We start from the raw sequence: 20,579 nt of genomic DNA on the forward strand, positions 1-20,579 counted from the left end.
AAAGTCTGATTAACAATATTATTCCCGGGATTAATTTCTGTTATACCCAGGCCCATGTCACTCCACTTTTGATGACATCATAAGGGGGCCTCAGGACAATTAATGGCGCGGTGCGCCACAATCGCTCCCAAGCTACTGGCCAACAGCTGCCATTTTTGAAAATATTATTTTGAAATAAAGTTTCAAGTAATAAAAATATTGTAATAAAGTTGTAACTCAAATCTATACCATATCTAAAAACTTACTGAAAAATGAATTATCCATAGTAAAAATATAAGCTCGATGCGTTTTTACGTTGCTTTCCTGCTGCTGCAGAGGGTTTTTAAATCGTCTATATCTTCAAAACCGGCCATTTCTTAGCATATTGCTGCTCTTTTTTGTCGCTGGAAAATTAGTTGGGCTTTCCATTGACATCAACGGCTGAGCGGTATGTGAAGAGTGCCATCAATAATCTTCAAACGAAATTAGTCATTATTACGTTGAAAGGAATGGAGTACCCCTTGCGAGCATCAGGGGTGACGTCACTCAGGATCTGTCTCTGATTGGTCGGCGGGGGAGTGACTACCTTCTATAGATGGCCTTGGTTATACCGACGTTTTACTTAAAAAAAAAAAAAACTGAAATCACGCGCGCGTTTACAGACAGCCCTCCGATGCTGCAAAAATCACTCGTGCTATCAAGATTTAAGCATACTTCTTTAACATGCGTGAACGGCGCAAAGTCGTAATAATATAGTTAACTCCGCTGGATGCTCGGTATACCGGGCATTATTCGGCCAGATTTCCCAAGGATATTTAAATTAATGCCCGAACGAAGTGAGGGTATTAATTTGCCTCTAAATAGTACCCGAACGGAGTGAGGGTACTATTTTGAAAATTGCACGAATGAAATGAGTGCTATTTTCTCATTTCATGCACGAGTTTACGAGTGCATGAAATGTAAATATCCTATGGGAAATCTGGCCGAATACTGCCCGGTATACCGAGCATCCAGCGGAGTTAACTATATTATGGCAATTTTTTGTCGTTTTGATGCTAAATCCTTTTAAGATATGAATTATTTATACAAGATCGTACGATAAGGAGTCGGATTCCCTAGAATGATGCATCAGAATCAAATGCTAACCTCGCTAGCCCGTTAAGCTTTCGTGCATTTATCATGCAATAACTTAAACATTAAACATAGGTAACACTTATCGAGATTGATTTCTTCACAAAAAAACTATATAGAAGTTCAATACACCATCATTACATCTGTAGCTATGAGTGTTAAAGGGGTTTTCTTTGGGGGACGAGAATAAGAAAACGGGGCATGGAAGTATTTTGGGGGAAGAGATTAACTTCAAAGGGTATAACAGAATTTATTCCCTGTGAAGATAAGCATTGCTAGACTGTATAACATAAATTATACCGTACCTAATTAATATATTTCATTTTTCCTCTCTCTCTCTCTCTCTCTCTCTCTCTCTCTCTCTCTCTCTCTCTCTCTCTCTCTCTCTCTCTCTCTCTCTCTCTCTCTCTCTCTCTCTCTCTCTCTCTCTCTCTCTCTCTCTCTCCCCTCGTTCCTCCCTCGTTCAGTTGTAGCATTTGCAGCCTTTGCCATTGTTCCGTTGCTGAGATAATCTCGGTATTAAAAAAAACAGCATTGCTGACTATGTTGTATTTCCGTTACCGTTCTGAATCCTCACCATCCGTGAGACCCATAGTAAAGACAGACAGCCTCAACCAGTCAGCCTCACACTGAGTAAGAACAGTCAGCCTCAGTTGAACGTGCAGTTGTTAAACGTACCATAGAACACCTTTTGATGTCCAGAAAAGGTTGGATAAAGAAACCCTTGGTGTCCGGACACGAGTTGCAGCTGCTCCTGTCCTGGCGGTACGACGAGCTGGTGTCCAGCGCCGTTGGCGATCGGCTGTCCCAGCAGCTGCTCCCGTCCAGCCTGCTGGTGTCCACCACTGCTGGTGCTCGGCTGTCCCAGCAGCTGCTCCTGTCCTGGCGGTACCACGAGCTGGTGTCCAGCGCCGTTGGCGATCGGCTGTCCCAGCAGCTGCTCCTGTCCTGGCGGTACCACGAGCTGGTGTCCAGTGCCGTTGGCGATCGGCTGTCCCAGCAGCTGCTCCTGTCCTGGCGGTACCACGAGCTGGTGTCCAGCGCCGTTGGCGATCGGCTGTCCTAGCAGCTGCTCCTGTCCTGGCGGTACCACGAGCTGGTGTCCAGTGCCGTTGGCGATCGGCTGTCCCAGCAGCTGCTCCTGTCCTGGCGGTACCACGAGCTGGTGTCCAGCGCCGTTGGCGATCGGCTGTCCCAGCAGCTGCTCCTGTCCTGGTAGCAACATGAGCTGGTGCCCGCCGCTGCTGGTGCTCGGCTGTCCCAGCAGCTGCTCCCGTCCAGCCTGCTGGTGTCCACCGCTGCTGGTGCTCGGCTGTCGAAGCAGCTGCTCCTGTCCTGGCGGTACCACGAGCTGGTGTCCAGCGCCGTTGGCGATCGGCTGTCCCAGCAGCTGCTCCTGTCCTGGTAGCAACATGAGCTGGTGCCCACCGCTGCTGGTGCTCGGCTGTCTAAGCAGCTGCTCCTGTCCAGCCTGCTGGTGTCCACCGCTGCTGGTGCTCGGCTGTCCAAGCAGCTGCTCCCGTCCAGCCTGCTGGTGTCCACCGCTGCTGGTGCTCGGCTGTCCCAGAAGCTGCTCCCGTCCAGCCTGCTGGTGTCCACCGCTGCTGGTGCTCGGCTGTCCAAGCAGCTGCTCCCGTCCAGCCTGCTGGTGTCCACCGCTGCTGGTGCTCGGCTGTCCAAGCAGCTGCTCCTGTCCAGCCTGCTGGTGTCCAGCACCGCTTGTGCTCGGCTGTTCCAGCAGCTGCCGCCGTTCAGGGTATACGGGCTTCGACGGGCCGAGCGGTCCGGCGCCGCCTGAGGCCATTTCCGGCGGTCTGAGTCCTCGCAGTGGTCTCGTCACTTCTCTCGTCTCTTCCGTCAGCTCCTGCGCCGTACGGTGCGAAGTGTACCACTCCAGGGTTCTAGAGGACCTCAGACGAAGCCGGGCCTGGATCGCTGCGATGGGATACCCAAGCCGAAGCATGTTGGTTCCCAAGGTGTGCCGGATGCAGTGGTTTGTGTACCTTTTAGAAGTGCCAGCAGAGGCACTTATTGTCGGCATCATGCTGTCGATGGCGTTTTTTCCCCTTCGGCGCGTTCACGTACCAGGAGTCACTGTCCGGCTCCTGCAGCATTTGCAGAGCTGTCTTTGGCTTCTGAAGGAAAGCTGGTTGACGCTCATCCAGCTTTGACAAGTAGAGCTTCAGCGTAGTGTACAGAAAGACTCCTGCCTCCGGGTCGTCTGTTAGAGATGTGACTCGTCGGCAGGTAGAGCTTGGACCCGTGTGCTGATAGTTTTTTTCCATGAGGGATTGATCCATCCTTATCTCGGCCCTTCCGAGCGCATCCCTTCCCTCTACAAAACTGTCTTTTTTCAGCTGGTGCCAAATTTCACGGCCACGATAGCCAAACGTCATAGACAGCATGTAGTAAACGTATTGCTGCAGCACTGTGGGGTCTTCGTAAGTCTTTTCGCTGGCGAAATACTGCCTGACGACTTCTTGGTCCGCAGGATCCATAGGCATTTTGGCAGTGCCCTCAGCCCGATTGCCCTCCAAAGCAAATCGTCTTTTAGCGGCTCTGAACTGCTCGTTTGACTTGCGGAAAGTAGGGTGTGTGGCCATATTTGGCATATCTTCCAGCATCTCTGACAGGTGACGCTGTAGCCCAGCTCGCAGAACTTGCAGCGAGCTCGGAGTAAACTGCAAGCCTTCTACTGTGTGGACTTCTCCATAGAACTTGTACAGCGTTTTGTCAAGTGCCGCGAGATCTTGGCCATACGCAGTTATATCGTCCTTGACATATTTGACCTGGCGTCTTCTCTGTGCCCACTTCTTGTATGTTGCCAACGCCCAGTGAGTCGTTTTCCTTGTGTTTTTAGGGATCGATTCTGCTGCTCTATCGTGCAGTTCCTGTGAGGCCAAATTACTATCTTGACTATCTACGGTTTCATCATCACTGTCGTTCATATTGCTAAGGCAAATATGTGCAAATTACAATTACAAAAGCTGACTTAGAAATTGCTTTTGTTTATTTCAATCAGGAATGCGCTAAATATTGTATAATTACATCTACAAACAAGCCTTTAAGTGCCAGCTAAAACTTGCAATGCGAAAAATGCAAGTGATTGGCAATGATCAAGACTATGGGCAATAATAAACTGTGCAACAATTGAGATAAAATTTCTCGTGAATGGTTCATGTGCTCACAGAATATAGAAAACCTTCACTGGGAAGAAAATCATGGTATAACGGAATTATTCACATATGGAAATAATTCAGTTATACCCTGCGACTTTTTTAATTATCTACACGTGCAATTGCCAGCACACCGCTGCTTGCAAATTCAAGACTATTATGGAAATTAAGCCACGTTCCTTCAACATTACGAAACGGCAAAAATATGTCATAATACAATGTATATGCTCAAAGGCTTCACTTTTATTAGACCAAACTTAGGTCAATGCAATCCGAACGAAACATCGAAACGAGCGGAACATCAACAGACTAGACGCAAAAGTTGCCCGTTAAGAGCAAAGAAGCCAACACATTGTGCCGAAATGGAACGAGTATTGACTAGCTACCTACAAACGCGAGCCAGGGCTTAGCGCTTTCGCGATCAAAAGCAACATACCCATACATAGGTACATACATAGGTATATACAGCTGCCGGACATTGGTCACGTGACCACATTTTCCGTTTGACCTTGAGTTGGCACCAGATTTTGTCGGCAGATGTGGCGCAGCTTACTTTACTGCATTATTTTAGATACTAAATATTTAAACGTGTGGTGGTTAATGATACCGTGCAAATAATATTGAATCATCGGTGACATAGTTACCATTGAAACTTGAAAAGCATCAATAAAATATAATTTAACTATTATTACTCTTCCATTGATTGTATTGTGTTTGCAGGCATAGGTAGAATAGAAACTGAAGAGCTGAGCCTGCAGCTTACAGTCGTTCTATAACTCTTATTGCATAAATCAAGGCTACTGAGGGCTGCAAATTTGTTTCACTTATCTTTAATAGCTTATACCCTACCTTCATCAACCATTATCTGTAAGAATCTTGCATCGATCATCACCAGACTTATCAGTTTTTTTTTTTTACATACCTACCACAGAGTGGGCGGCTACGACTCCCTCGCCCTAATTGAGCTAGCCTCGCGGGAAAAACGAGCATGTGTGCCGTTACGGGACCGGGGACGCAGCGATTGATGCACGGTTTAAGTCTCAGGTCAACTGGTGGCCTCTGAGGGTCAGGTCAAGTGCCCCGAGGGCCAAAATACGATTTCGGGTTTTAAGAAATAACTTTGCCAAAAAACGGCGCAGAGTCGCGATTTTAGTACCATCATGTTTGTCATGCTCCGGTGCGTCAAATGGTACACTTTTGTTTGGGTGGGGTCAACATAAGGTGTTCACATCGGGTCAAAGTCAGGTCAGAGGCACTCAGGTCACGAAGTTGGTCGGAGGAGGTTATATCGTATATAATTCGATTCGGTAGGTCTTCCCGAGTCCATTGGCGACTTTTTCGACTTGCCAGTTCAATTTTATCAGGAGTTATTGACGAAAAAACTTGTGAACTTTTTGACGTCATAAATGACGTCACGCTAGGTTAGGATGCAAAAATGAAGCATTGGACATTGCAAGAAGTGCATGAAATTGCGATTCCATGTGGATGAGCTAGGTTTAGATCAATCTCTATGGGCAATAATAAACTGTGCAACAATTGAGATAAAATTTCTCGTGAATGGTTCATGTGCTCACAGAATATAGAAAACCTTCACTGGGAAGAAAATCATGGTATAACGGAATTATTCACATATGGAAATAATTCAGTTATACCCTGCGACTTTTTTAATTATCTACACGTGCAATTGCCAGCACACCGCTGCTTGCAAATTCAAGACTATTATGGAAATTAAACCACGTTCCTTCAACATTACGAAACGGCAAAAATATGTCATAATACACAATATACAATAGTTATATACTACAGTATACATTAAGCAATATACAATATACAATCTCAATCAAATGCTATGCATGCAATTTCGTGTGTCTTGCACAGCCTAAAATTCTATCAATGACAATTGACACAATATACAATCTACAATATAGGTACAATCTATAATACACAATATACAATATATACTACGATATACACTAAGCAATATACAATATGCAATATACACTATACAATCTCAATCTAATGCTATGTATGAAACTTCGTGTGTCTTGCACAGCCTAAAATACAAGATCATTGATTTTTTTAAATTAATTTATGGATATGTACACACAAGTTATGTAGGGGCGTACGATGGGCGCTGCAGAAGTGGCCAAGATGAGGTTTGGGTGTTCAAACATGGTTTTTGGTTCCTTATTTCTACGGATTCGGATATTTTTAAATCAGTGTTAGAAAGCCCCCCTTGCCCTGCTGGCGCCAAACGCTGTGCCACATGCGAATCAGGGCTTCCAGGCCGCTGCCACATCAAAAATGCCGTCTACAAAATTTTATGTAAACTTTGTGACGATAAAGCTGCGATTTACAATGCATCCGGGAATCTGAACATCCGGGAGTCCGGACCGCGCCGGGGACAGGGAGGTGGGCGTGACCTGTGATTGTGGCGGGCACGTGGGTATGACCTGTTGTTGGGCCATATTCCATCCAATCGGAAACAGCGAGGGCGGCCGCGGACTAGTTTTGTGGGCCAGACTGGTTTTGCTAGTTGTGAGCGACACAAATTTAGACAGGTGAAGCGCCGCACTACATTACACTGGTCAGTGGTCACTGACACCGTGTGAGGATAAAACATTGAAGCGGGGGTTCGGGTTGGAGACGCTTTCACGCCCGCTTCTGGCTATGCTCCTGGATCGGCCAAAGTCCACTGAGCGACAGTCAGTAAGTGGCGTATGATAGATCGTCAAACAACGTTATCCCGTGCCCGGTTAGGCGGGAGGGGGAAGAAACGTCCCATGCCCTCTTTTTTCTCTAAACCTCCTGAACAAAGGCTGCCACGAAACTTTATATACACTTTCTGCATTCATTCTGGCACTCAGGACAAAAGGAAAATACGGAGATCCCAACAGGGCGGCCGGAATCGACGTCAGAGGGACGCCATAATCAGTCAATTTTGGTGAAAAACTGTCCTCTTTAGGTCACATCTGAAAGAAATACGCAGAAAGAGAGTTGATAGGGCTATGAAATGCGCTTTCCTGCGACGTTGTAGCTCTATTGGTTCCCGAGTTATGCGTCGACTTCTTTTAAAATTTTCGACATTCGACCTGGAAGTCGGCGAAAGTTGGCCATCTTTGACCTCTAGTGACCTGATCTTTGACATGACCAAAAAGTAATCAAAGTAGTTTCGTCTTTATTTTTAACGCTCTTTCGAACGCCGCCTGCTGCGTATCGCAGCGTGGCCCAGGAGCCGAGTTAGAAGAGGGTGTTCAAACACCTCCCTCCCCCAGCAGGGCGTGGAAATCTAGGACCCCCAGTGGGGCGTGGGTTAGTGAAATACACGTAAAACAATTAGCGAAATGATTAGTCCCAAGTGTCGTCGAATTTCGTCCCCTTCAGTGCGACTGGCCGTCATTCTTGGAGCTTTGGAAGGTAACCAGCCGATCGCTAGGCGTGACAGGGCAAGGACATACATATATGGCCGCCGGGCGGGGCCAGCGAACCAAGCAGACTGCTGTGAGTCGCCTGAACTCTGGACTCAGTCGCCCAAGCCCGAGCTTCTATCATTCAGACAATGTCGCATTCTGGAATACTACCCACGGAGGACAAATGAAAATAATAGTTTCATCACGATGCCCAATCATTAGCCGCGTTTACATAGGGCTAGTTGCCAGATAGTGGAATTCCACTAACGAGACATTTTTTCCACTAACGAGACATTTCAGGCACCTTCAGATAATTCTGACGACCTATCCGGCCAGAAGGACCAAACCGATTGACAAAAATAAATGCATCGTGGCGGATGAATACTTCAGGCCTAGACATAGTATAGATGTCGCAACTCGCGGCCTTCCCGGCAGTAAGGGCGAGGTATAGATGACGCTACTGCAGCAAGTCACTGGAACGTGGGAGTCGTGGAATGGAACGGAAGATACGGAACGGGGGCTTCTTAACGGAAGCTTATTCGTTTTATTTTCATTTAAGAATTGATTTCGTGCGCTAAGGAAAGAACATTGTCTTCTTTTTCCTTACGTCTGCACCCCCCCCCCCCGTCCCTTCCATCCTTTGGATCAGCCAGTGTGCAGCAAGAGGGTTCATCGGAGAAAAACAACAAAGAGCAATCCTCCCTGAGCCTGTCAGGTCAGAAATAACCTGAGCATAGGCGGCGGAACGGGGAGGGCACCGGGGCACCGTGCCCCTTTGATTTTGGCATTTTAACATTAGCCCTATGGGCGCTGCATGGAAAGAATGGGACCAAAAGTCGGCGGTGCCCCCCCCCCTTAATTGAAGGTGCTCCGCGGCTACTGAACCTGAGGACCGTTCGTTATGCCCTACTGCCCACGCTTCTTAAAATTTCAGTAGTAGTCAGTCATCTGGCCAATGTTTCCGTATAGGGGTTGGCAAACACAACTGAGCCTCGTGAGTGGGATGAGTACTGGACACAGAAGTGGACAATCTGTTGGCAAGGAGCCCGCAAGGATAATATCTCCAAACTCAGGACTACGCATACAAACACTTTAAAAGCATCTAAATCTATACTATAATCGAAAGCCGCATTGTTGTGAACTACCGGCACGTGCGTCCAATCACCATCAAGAACGGAGTCCGACCTACAGCAAGCACGACAGTCCGATCATAGATGTATTGAAAAATAACTAGCAACTTTAAACATCGCCTTCCTCAGCCACGCTCTACTCGTACACCGCATCACATAAGAAAACCGCCAATATCGATTACAAAACACACATAAAGGAATTTCGTAGGTATAGATCAGAGGAATACTTCACCTCCTTTATCTGGCGCGTCAATAGGTATAAAGTAATCTTTGGCGTCTACGCACTAGCAACATCTATAATGCAAACAGCAGTTCAGAAACCATCCACTAAAATTGTAACAAGGCAAGGGTTGGTCAAAATAAATTATAGTCACCGTGATAAATAGCAAACAAAATACAGAACAAGCACAACAAAGCATTCCACACTCGTTTAGACTGTACCTACAATATGCCTACATAAGACATTGCAGCAGTGTACAAGGGAAACATTCTTTAAAGATGCTAACGTGAGGAGTTTTAAAAGTTTGGTGAATATAGTTACGAGTCACTGCACAAGAAATGTCGCGGTCGCCAGCCGGCCCAGGCGAAAGAGTCGACGGAGACGGCGTCAAACAAACCCGAGAGGGGGTAGTTTCATCCGCATCAGCGGAGGCGCTCTCTCTACCAAGGTCGTCAGTTACCAGCCGCAGCACCCTGCTGGCGATTTGATAGCGGCTCTCATTCTCAGCTGGCTGAGCGCCATGTGCCGGGTCATCCGGCTCCATGATTTCCCCTTTCATTAGCAGCTGCTGTTGTAGTTATTGTTGTTGCGTTCCTTTCAGCCGCTGCCGCAGCATAGCCGTACGGTTCTGGATGGTTCTCACGGCGGCAGCCAGGGTCACCAAATCCGTCTCCCCGTAGCCACACCAGACTCGGGAAAATGTACCGAGATGTACCGAGCCAATGTTGCAGCACTCGCGGCATTCATCGGTAGGACTCCGCCCAACCCAATGTCGGCACTGGCAGGAGCCCGACCAGTGGTCCAAACGAAACTGATGAAAATCGACAGCTGATGAGCGGTCCTCCACTGACGCCGGACGGGTGGCGACGGCGCGGCCGGTCCTGGAGCTGGAACAGCAGAATGGACCGGCCGGGACACGCGGCTCATCAGTCCATTCGTGCTGCTACTCCCCGTAGACCCCAGCTCCTTCGCTGCAAATTCTCGCGTCTGCCGACCCGTCCGTCCACACCCACGCGGCTCGATAGGGGAGGGGAGGGCAGATATCGTTACGTCGCTTGAAGCAGTTCAGCTGCCGAGGCTCTTTGTCGCAACACCGCCAGCGCCGCGCATCGCAGCAGCACATACCGTGGAGTGCCAGCCTCTTCGCGGCAGACGCGGCATCGGGCAGCAGGGCACTCCACGTCGTTGCATTGTGGGCATCCGGCCTCGGGAGGCGGCCGATGCAGAGCAGGTACTGGCGGATGTCGATAACGACTGCACGGTCGGCCTCCAGGACGGAGCCAGGACAGCGGTCGACCCATATCGACCGGTACCATCCGTCCGGCCAGTTCCGCTGCCAGGCGCGCGCAGCGTCGCGCGCGCGCCTGCCGTGGCGCGCCTGTCGCGCGCGCGCGCCTGCCTTGCAGAAAGTGCCCACGTCGATCGGCGCTACCGTTGGGATAGACGGCGGTCGACCCATATCGACCGGTACCATCCGTCCGGCCAGCTCCTCCAACACCGCTCTTAGGGCGAATAGCTCGCCGCGCGTGCTAAAGCAGAGGGCGCCTGCCGCGACACGCACCTGTTGTTGTTGTTGTTGTAGCTCCCTCCGTCCCTAGCGGGACGTAGCCGTCCGGCTCAGGAGCGACCTGTACGCGGTCACTATGGCCGCCATGATGTCGCTGCTCCGGACGTCCTCCTCTCTGGGGTGTATGGATCCCAGCAGTCTGAGTCTAGTGGAGATTAGAGCCGGGCAGCGCAGCAGGACGTGCCTTGGGGTGTCTGCCTCCTCCCGGCATACTAAGCAGCGGGCCGCAGGGCAGCTGTGGTCCGGACACTGCTCGCACTGCCGGGAGGGCGCCAGCCCGACTCTGTGACGCCACTGGTTGGAGTTGGACCAGTGGCCCGCTCTCAGTTGGTGGATATCCACCGCGGTCGACCGGTCCTCACCCGATACTGGTGGTGGGAGTCGGCCGCCCATCAGGTCTCTGTACCACCCGGCCGGCCAGGCCTGGGCAGTACGGGCGCGCGCTGACCTGGCTGCGGCGCGGTGGATGGTGCGGACGTCCACCATGGTGTCCTCCTGGTCGAGGGCGCCGGCCTCTCCCGCGAGTCGATCGGCTTCCTCGTTGCCGCCGAGGCCGCAGTGGGATGGCACCCACTGGAGGTGGATTCTGCGGCCACCCGTCGTCAGCCGGCGTAGGGCGTCCCATATCTCGGAGCCGAGCGGGGAGCTCTGGGCCGCTGGCCCCTCTCGGAGCGCCGCTAGTGCGGACTGAGAGTCCGTGCATATGACGACGGGGTCTTCCGTATGCGCGGGGTGTTCCAGCAGGTGGTTGAGAGCCGCCCGCAGGGCGACCATCTCGGCCCGGTAGCTGGAACAGATGCGGCCGGCCGGTGTGCGGATCTCCGCCGTCTCGTCGTCCGGCCACACGATGAGGGCGCCGGCGCCTCCGTTTGTGACCCCCTCCGTGGCGGAACCGTCTGTCCAGACCCACGTGGCACATTGTGGGAGACCCGCAAGGTGGTGTGACGCGGCGTCTCTTCGTTGTTCGTCGGTTGCTGACGGTGGTAGTGCAGCACCGACGTCGAGGCAGAAGCTGACTGGTGGGGGCGGCTCCCATGGCGCGGCTGGTCGGGGGAGTAGCGGCTCGATAGCGATCGGCGGTGTGATGCCCGCCTCCCTCCAGGCCTCCTCGCCGACTCCACGCCAGCTGGACACCGTGCTGAGGCGGGAACGAACCTCTCGGTCCGCGACGGTACGGAGCGGGTCGTCCTCCGGCAGGGCGCGCGCCTTGGCCAGCAGCCGCGCCGCTAAGGCCGTGCGGCGCTCAGCCACCGGGGCGAGTCCCGCCTCCGCCATCAGGGCATGTGCCGGGGTGGACCGGGGGCATCCGGTCACCCCGGATGGTCACGACACGCACCTCTCGGATGTCGCGGTTCAGGGGGGGGGGGTGGCCCCTCCTCCTCCATCTAGCACACCATCGGTGGCGGAGCTGTCTGACCAGATCAAGCTCGCCTCAGACGGGAGCTCCGCCAGACGACTTTCCGCCGCCTTGGCTCGCCAGCCGTCGCGCCCAAACTCGCTTCAGGCCGTGAGTCTATAGCCGGCGCGGTGGCGTGGCTTCGTCATGGTAGCCTTGGGCGGGTTGTCCTCAGAGAACGCATTCGCATTGGCGAAGAGGCGAGCAGCGCCACGAGTCCTGAAAAGACCAAACAATATCAATAGACAATCAAAATTGTAAAAATTGGCATTAACTGCGCAACTGATGTTTGCTTGTTTGTTTACTAGGGTTTACGGGCGCTGCGGTGGTCATTTTGCACCCATGAAGCTGTTCTGGTGAACCTGCCCAACTGAGCAGTGATCATGCCATAACTTATGTTTGGCGTAGTGGCAGGGTTCCACCTAAAATTTCGGCGCACGTCAGGTGTAACGTCACATGCGACAAATTCAGCGCATGTCAGTTGGGCAAACTAAGGCTGATGGAATAATATAAAACGAGGGCACCAAAAATTGATCCTAAATGACCATACTTGGACATTAATGCAGACCCTCTCTGTATCACCAATTGTCAGAAAACAAGCAGGTGTTTCAAGGACGTTAGAGAGTTATGAAGCCAGGATAAAACACAGTGCTATTTTCTCAAAACAGTTTTTACATGATAGAGTTAGGTAACTCTCTCTCTCTCTCTCTCTCTCTCTCTCTCTCTCTCTCTCTCTCTCTCTCTCTCTCTCTCTCTCTCTCTCTCTCTCTCTCTCTCTCTCTCTCTCTCTCTCTCTCTCTCTCTCTCTCTCTCTCTCTCTCTCTCTCTCTCTCTCTCTCTCTCTCTCTCTCTCCGTTTACCATTCGCAAGGCCAAAAAGCCCAATTGGTTTTGAAAGACATTGGATTACAAGCTGAGATTTTTTTACTTTATCATAAAATGTTAAACCTGCGTGTAGATGAAGCCTGAATGGTGGTTTGTAGGCTGATAGGTTGGAGGTTGAAGGTTAGTAGGGAAGGTAAGTTCAGGATAATTTCTGCTTTTTATTTTCATTGGACTTCAGTCTTAATCAACACACGCATCAAAAATATCATCTATTTGAGCATCTTCAAGCCTCAATATACAGCAAGTTGTACAACAAATTAAAAATTGATGTCATGCCAACATATGGTCATGATTTTTACCACCAGAATTGAATTAAATGCCTATTGATGCTTTACCTAATATTTTGAAGCCTGAAATCTGATTAACCAAACATTTTTTTTCTTGTGTTGGCAGTCTAAAATTTGGCTGGCTTGAGCGCGATGCTATTGCTCTAGCAGAATCTCAAACGGATGTCTACCAAGTGCCACTCCCAAGAAAGTTTTTCAAGATTCTAAAACCACAAACTTAGTTGATGCCTGATCATGTGATGGTAAATCAAATACCTAATAGCACTCCATCTGAGGCCAGTTTTACAAACAGAAAATAGCCACCTGCCGGATTATTTTGCCTAAAGGCTAATTCACATATGGAGTATAAATGGTGAAGCCCTCCCTGCTTACCTACATGCCTATCGCGTTTACCCTCTGTATGTTGTACCTACGTGGAATGGATATATGAGGAGAAAAATTCCAGGCAGCTATTTTTGTTGGTAAATCGGGTAAAGTAATACTGGCCTCTGAACGAAAATTTGGACTGAGTGAGATCTGTCGTTTCTTTGGTGGTTTGGATAGGAGTTGATGATTTTAATTGGAAGATTAAAAGGAAAGGGTTTCAAGACAATCGGCATGACAAACCAACACCTTACCTGCAGTTCAAGTTTGTCGATTTCTTCATCAAAATCTAGTCTTCGTCTAATCCACAAATCAAGATAAAATTACTGGATAGGTACAACTTCTTCTTCTTCTCCTTCTGCACCTCACCTGCCACCCCCTACACTTCTACCTTATTCTGATAAATATCTTTACATAATTTTCACAAGAATGCCACTCAACGGGTTACGGGGTAGATATAAAAGAGTGCAGGGCTTCAGTTTTGAGCTATAGAGTTCTCAGTGATTTTGAGACACCCAATATGTCTTTGGCACGCCGTATTTGTCTCTCACCGCCTGCGAATTCGGCGATATGATTGGTCGAAGGCCGAGGCTATGGGTCCAAGAAAAGGCCAAGATTCCTGCCAAGATTCTTACAGATAGCCAAGGCCGATGACTGACGTGACTGACGGCATGTTACTGCCCTTGGCATATTGCCAATGCACTGCTCCGTCATATCCGCAGTAATGTCAACAGTCATATCGGAAGTAATATGGTAGCTATACGCAAAAACCATTTGGTGTATGGCTACCATACTTTTCCGATAACGAGACATTCTAGATCAATCTCTCTACTGTTGGCGACATCTGCTGAGAAATCCCAAGACCGAACGCAAGCACATAAAAGTAATGCACTCTATGGATGCGTTCGAAATCTGGGAAGTGACGGATTTCATTTCTCAATGCGTGTCCCAGCCTTCCCCATGCTGTTCGTTCCGCCTGCCGCCATCTATTGCCATGTTTCGCATTCGCACTTCATGAATTGACCACCCCGCCAAGTAGGTTGGTATCAAGTTGGTATAGGTGTCGCATTGCTCTGGTCGATCAGGCTGAGCCAGCTGTCTGGAGAGTGGAGCCGATCAAAAAAAAAAAAAAAACGCAGAAATTCAAAAGACCGACTCCAAAGCAATGGCAGCATGCATATCAATAGAACGTAATTCTGTCATGATTGCGTCAGAAGCAAACATAATGGCAAGAGTTTCTTGTGTGTCGGTAGGCGCGTGTGGAGCCGCTGGACCGACCGGGGACGTACAGAAGGGGGGACGGACGGGGTGCGCCTCCCTGTAGGGGTTTTCAGGGCCCATGCTGGCAGAAGGCCCACGTTGGCCAAAATCACGTCGGAGACGAACGAAATTCATGGGAATCCCCAAAAAATTACGTCAGGACAATCAAGGCTCTCCGACTCGCCTACCACCTAGGGTCCTTCAATTTACTACATGGGGCCTCCTGTGAATAACCGCTAGTGTCTGTGTCTGACCACTAGGGCCCCTCTGACTCCTCGGGTAGAGGGCCCTCTGTAGGTAGGAGGCTCTCTCTACGGGATTCCTCCGCTCCCCCCCCCCCCCTCGGCCAAATTCTGGGTTATACGTGCCTGCGCTAAGCCGGAGTCGGAGAGAGGAGTTGACGACCGAATGACAAGGAGTACTCGTCCTGAAAGTAAACATTTGGAATACAAACAATCCAAAGCTGTTCAGTATTTATTAGTGATGTCAATTATAGAAAATATGAATACCAATTCCAAACCAAATACCAACATAAACCGTGAAGAAATACCGATACCGAACCAACTTCATAACATGAGGGAAATACCGACTTTTAACCAATTTCTCAGCCTCTTATACATAAGTGAGGGTTCATAATACCAACAAAATACCAAGTACATTAGGATTGAAATACCAAATACCAAGTTGGTATCGGTTTGGTATCGGTATACCAAAAAATTGGCATCCGATTGACATCTCTAGTATTTATATCATTCGAGAGCAGTGCCTTCAATTTGGATACACTTAGCATTCATTTCCCACACCCGTGTACACTCCACGAAGGCTTCTCCGCTGCGGACTCCCGCTTCCGCCGATGCGTCAGTTCTGTTATGGTCGGTAGTGGCGATTAACACGGCGATATCCCTGGAGCGACACAGGACGACCGAAACACGATGGCGGCGACCATGGAACTGTTTATTTTTTATGTGCTTCCATATGACCGGGGGGTGAGACCAAATGAAGGGAAAGGAAAACGTGCCCCATCACAACACCCCCCCCCCCCTCAAGACGCATGCGTCGGTACAAGATACGCATTGCGTCTACGGTCTAACACATAAACAAAAATGTACACCACACACAGTGTGGACGCACGAACTCAGTCGTACGTCTGGTCCGCCCAGCGCACGGTCAGTCGGGCCGGACGGCGACGGCGGCGCGTCCCACGGCGCACTGAGCTGGGGTCGTCGGCGCTGTTCCGCAGTACCGGTGGTGCCGGCTGTCCGCCCGCCGGCGCAGCGGCGGCGGTCTCCTCCGTGCCGTCGGGTGCCGAGCTCGGAGCGAGCTGCTGCCGGCGCCCGGGTGCAGGTGTGGCGGCGCCCTCCGAGATGAGAGATCTCTGGGGTCGCAGATGGCGCTGGTTCCGCCAGTAGACTCGGCTACTGGGCAGTCGGACCAGGTAGTCGCGCCGCTGTCCGACCGCCGTGATGACGCCGACGCGGTCCCACAGCCCCGACCGCGGGTCTTGGACGAGCACACGCTGACCCATGGTGAGCGCGCTGTGCTGGCGGGCTGTCGTGTCGTACCGCTCGGCTGTTTCCTGTTGCTGCGCGGCGGCCCTGGCGTCACAGTCGTCCGCCGTCCGCAGTCGGCGAAGGACCGGTGGTGCGCCGGCACTGCCGATCTCAGCGGGTGGCCGAATAGGACCTGAGCCGGAGAGCGGCCGTCGGCGCGCGGCGTGTTGCGCAGCTCCAGCAGCCCCTGAGCGTAGGCGTCCGTGTCGAGCTCACCGCTGCTGGTCGCCTTCTGGATGAGCCGTTTGGGGGCCTTGACCGCCGACTCGGCGTGCCCATTAGACTGAGGGTAGTGCGGTGTGGAGATCTGGTGCTCCACTCCCCAGCGGCGCAGAAACTCTCGGGTGAGCCGGGCGGTGAACTGGGGTCCACCGTCTGTCCGGAGGGTGGTGGGCACGCCGGTGGCCGCGAACATCTGGCGCAGGCTGCAGACCAGGTCTCTGGCAGTCGCCTCGCCGGCCACGTGCGACACAAACGGCCACCCGGACAGCCGGTCCGCGTATACCAGGAACGTGCGGCCGGCCCAGGCGAAGAAGTCAGCGGAGACAGCCTCAAACACTCGTGATGGCGTCTTTTCCGGCATCAGCGGCTCCTTCTGCTGACTGGGCAGGTACTGCTGGCAGGCCGGGCACGCTCCGACATGGTTCGCAATGTCACTGTCCAGGAACGGCCAGTAGACTACCTGCCGCGCGCGGCGTTTGGTGCGCTCGACGCCCTGGTGACTGGCGTGCAGGCGCTCGAGCGTGGCGCGCCGCAGACTGGGCGGTATCACGAGCCGCTGGCCGCACACCACCAGGCCGTCATCCACGGCCAGCCGGTCCCGAACTCCCCAGTACGGTCGGAGGCGCGGGTCCAGCTGTGACCGGTGCTCTGGAAACCCGTTCAGGATCAGGTCAGTGAGTGTGATGAGCTCCGGATCGGCGGCGGCGGCGGCGCGCACCTCTGTCAGCGCCGCGTCTTTGAACGGGCTGGGACTGTCGTCCGCCCCGTCGGTGGCCAGCCGTGAGAGCACGCTGGCGAGCTGATGGCTGGCGTCCCTCTCGGCTTCCTCGTCCTCAGGCGCCGGGTCATCCACCGGCGCGCGCGACAGCGCGTCCGGGATGGCGTGCAGCTTGCCTTGCCGCCAGGTGGCGAGCAGGTGGAACGGCGCCAGCCGTTCTCGTAGCCGCTGGAGCCGCGGATTTTCGATCTCCGCAAGGCTCTTACTGTTGAGGATCGGGATGAGCGGCCGGTGATCGGTCAGGACTTCAAACCGCTGCATCCCGCCGAGATAGATGCTGCATTTCTTGCAGGCCCAGGCCAGGGCCAGCAGCTCCAACTCGATCACGGCGTACCGCGACTCGGCGTCCGATAGGAAGCGTGAGCCGCACTGGATCAGTCGCCACCGGCCTGCGGCGTCTTGCTGCAGCAGGCAGTAGCCCAGGCCGCCGGAGCGAGCGGCGTCAGTCTCAGGACTGTGCGGCGGCGAGGGTCGAAGAAGTCGAGCACGGGAGGCGACGTGAGTGCCATCTTCACCGCGCTGAACGCCTGCTCGTGCGCTGGCGTCCACAGCCACGCGTTCCGCGGCCGCAGCAGCTGTCTCAGCGGCTAGGCGGCGGCGGCGACCTCTGGGGAGAAGGCGCCGAGCTGGGTCACCAGGCCGAGGAACGACCGTAGGTCGGTGATGTTGCCCGGCCTGGGGAAGGCCTGGATGGCACGGACTTTCTTGCCGTCGGCGGTATAGCCAGCCGAATTGATGCGAAAGCCGCAGAATTCGACCTCGTCTTCCGCGAACTGACATTTGTCCGGGTTGAGTGTGATACCGTGCTGGTCACACCTCAGCAGAATCTGCCGCACGTGCTGCAGGTGGGCGGCGTAGTCAGCGTCATAGGCCAGGACGTCGTCCACGACCTTACACGTGCGCGGGATGTCGCCGAGCGCGGCGTCACCGCGCTGGTTGTACACGTCGCCAGAGCTGACGATTCCCATTGGAGCACTCAGGTACCGGTAGCGGCCCCACGGCGTGATAAAACACGTCAGGTCTCTGTCTTCTGGCCGGATGGGGACCTGGTGGTACCCCGCCTTGCTGTCCAGCTTGGTGAAGTACGCAGCGCCGGGTGAGACGAAGGCGACTGCGTCTTGAGGCGAGCGGACCGGGTACGTCGGTCGCTTCACGAACCGGTTCAGTTTCGTGAAGTCCACGGTCAGCCGACAGCCGGACACTGTGCCGTCTGACGACCCCTTGGCCACAGGAACGATCGATGACACCAGTCTGTGGGGTGCTCCACCGGCTCGATGATGTCCTTTTCCATCAGCTCGTCGAGTTGCAGTCGCACGTCCTCTCGCCAACAGAACGGGATATTCCGGGCGGTGGTCACAGCGTGAGGGACGGCGTCGTCCGTCAGCTCGATCTTCATCGGCTCCCCCGTCATCTTCCGCAGGGTCGACTTCGTATCGAAGACCCTCGGGAACTCGGCTTTCAATTTGCCGAAATCTGCCCGCCGCTGCCGTGCGGAGGGGGTGCCACCGGCGGCCGGGCCGTGCGCGCGGCCGGGCGGCGGCGCGCGCGTAGGGCCGGGCGGCGGCGCCCGTCCGGTCGGGTCGGCGCCGGCCGAGCTGGCGGCCGGCCGGTCGGCGGCAGAGACGCGGCTTAGGTCCCGGGTCTCCTCAGGTGCCGCCGTCGTGCCGCTGCAGCGCCGTAGTGAGGGCTGGCTGCCGGCGGCGGGGGCCTCAGGCGGCTCGCCGGGCGGCGGCGGCTCCGGTGCCCCACCGTCCGTCCCAGTCTCGGCTGCCGAGCCGCGCTGGCAAATCTGCCGGGGAAAGCTCGCCGGTAGAATTCCCAGGCCGATACAATCGTGCCACGACAGCAGTGGTGAGTGCAGTGCTCGCAGAACGGACACCTGCACGGTCTGTATGACGTCACCGAGCTGCAGGGTGAGGGCGCACGTGCCCACACAGTCCAGCCGGCGGCTGTCGGCGGCCCACAGCACAGCCGTGGAGGGCGTGAGGTCCGCTCTGCTCACTCCCACGGACTCGGCTTGTTGCAGTGAGAGGGCTGATATCGCGCCGGTGTCGGGCGTCCATACGGTCGACCGCCTGACTCCGTTTGGTAGGTGCAGCTGTAGCCAGACCTGCGGCGACCGGTGGGCCGTCACACTGTTGAGGCGCGCGCCCGGCGTCCGGGCTGCCGGCGGCGCTGACTGCTGCCGGTTCCCCGTGTCTCTCGTGGTTGCATTCGCTGCCAGCACCGAAACCTGCCGGTGCGACGCGTCGGCAGCCGTGCTGACACGGCGGCGGCTGATTGCGCTACGGTGGCGCCGGCCCCTCCCCTGGCGGCTGCTGCTCGCGCTACGGTGGCGCCAGTCCTGTCCCTGGTGGCTGCGCTCGGAACTAGGCGTCTGCCGGCGCCGCTCTTCAGTGCCCGCGCCATGCCGGCAGACCGAGGAAAAGTGGTCCCGTTCGTGGCATCGGTGGCAGGTGCGAACCAGGGCGGGACAGGCACGACCGTCCGTGTGCTGCGCGGCACCGCAGCGGTCACACCGCCGGGTCTGGTCGGCCGGGCGCGAGTCCGCGCCGCTCGGCCGACCGCGTTGTCGCCGGTACTCGGAGAGCCGGCGCAGAGACGGCTTGCCCGGGCCACGGATCGCCGAGCTGTTGAGACGGGCGCTCTCGGACGCCCGGCACAGGTCGGCGGCCATCTGGAAGGTCAGATCGGGCAGTTCCAGCATGCGGCGTCTGGCCTCGTCATCACTGGTGCCCACCACCAGATGGTCTCGGAACCTATCATCGGTGCAGCCCGGGCAAAAATCGCAGCAGGACGCTATCTCCTTCAGGGCGCAGATAAAATCGTCCACTGACTCGCCTGGCTCCAGCATCCGCATGTTAAACTCGCAGCGGTCGATCACCACGTTCCGCTGCCGCCGAAGGTGGGCGTGCATGGCGGTGATTACATCGGCCATGGACGCCTCGGCCGGGATGGGCAGGCCAAACCGGACCACGCGGGCCCAGTCGTCGTCGAGAACAGCGAGCAGGGCGGCCCGCTGCTCAGCCTCGGTGAGATCGTGGACGCCGGTGAGGAGGCAGTAGCCGGAGAACTTCTCTTTCCAGGCCTCAAACTCCTTGAGGGTAGCGGTAGCCGCCAGCCGGGGCGTGGGCGTGCCGGCGGCGGGCATGCGTGCACGCGGCCGGGCGCCGGAATCGGGCCCCGCGGCTGCCTGGGCGGGTGCCGTGGCGTCCTGCACGGCCGT

General features: G+C 54.1%; 1 long non-coding RNA gene across 1 annotated transcript; it reads right to left on the bottom strand.

Moving 5' to 3' along the window:
• Nucleotides 1-9,622: 9,622 nt before the first annotated feature.
• Nucleotides 9,623-14,858, bottom strand: LOC122393929. Its single transcript, XR_006258778.1, has 3 exons — nucleotides 13,798-14,858; nucleotides 11,950-12,228; nucleotides 9,623-10,607 (listed from the first exon to the last, which is right to left on the bottom strand). It is a non-coding gene; the product is annotated as an uncharacterized LOC122393929 (long non-coding RNA).
• Nucleotides 14,859-20,579: the final 5,721 nt, after the last annotated feature.

The sequence above is a fragment of the Amphibalanus amphitrite genome, unplaced genomic scaffold (genome assembly GCF_019059575.1).
Source record: "Amphibalanus amphitrite isolate SeventyFive unplaced genomic scaffold, NRLGWU_Aamphi_draft 000564F_arrow, whole genome shotgun sequence".
NCBI lineage: Eukaryota > Metazoa > Arthropoda > Thecostraca > Balanomorpha > Balanidae > Amphibalanus > Amphibalanus amphitrite.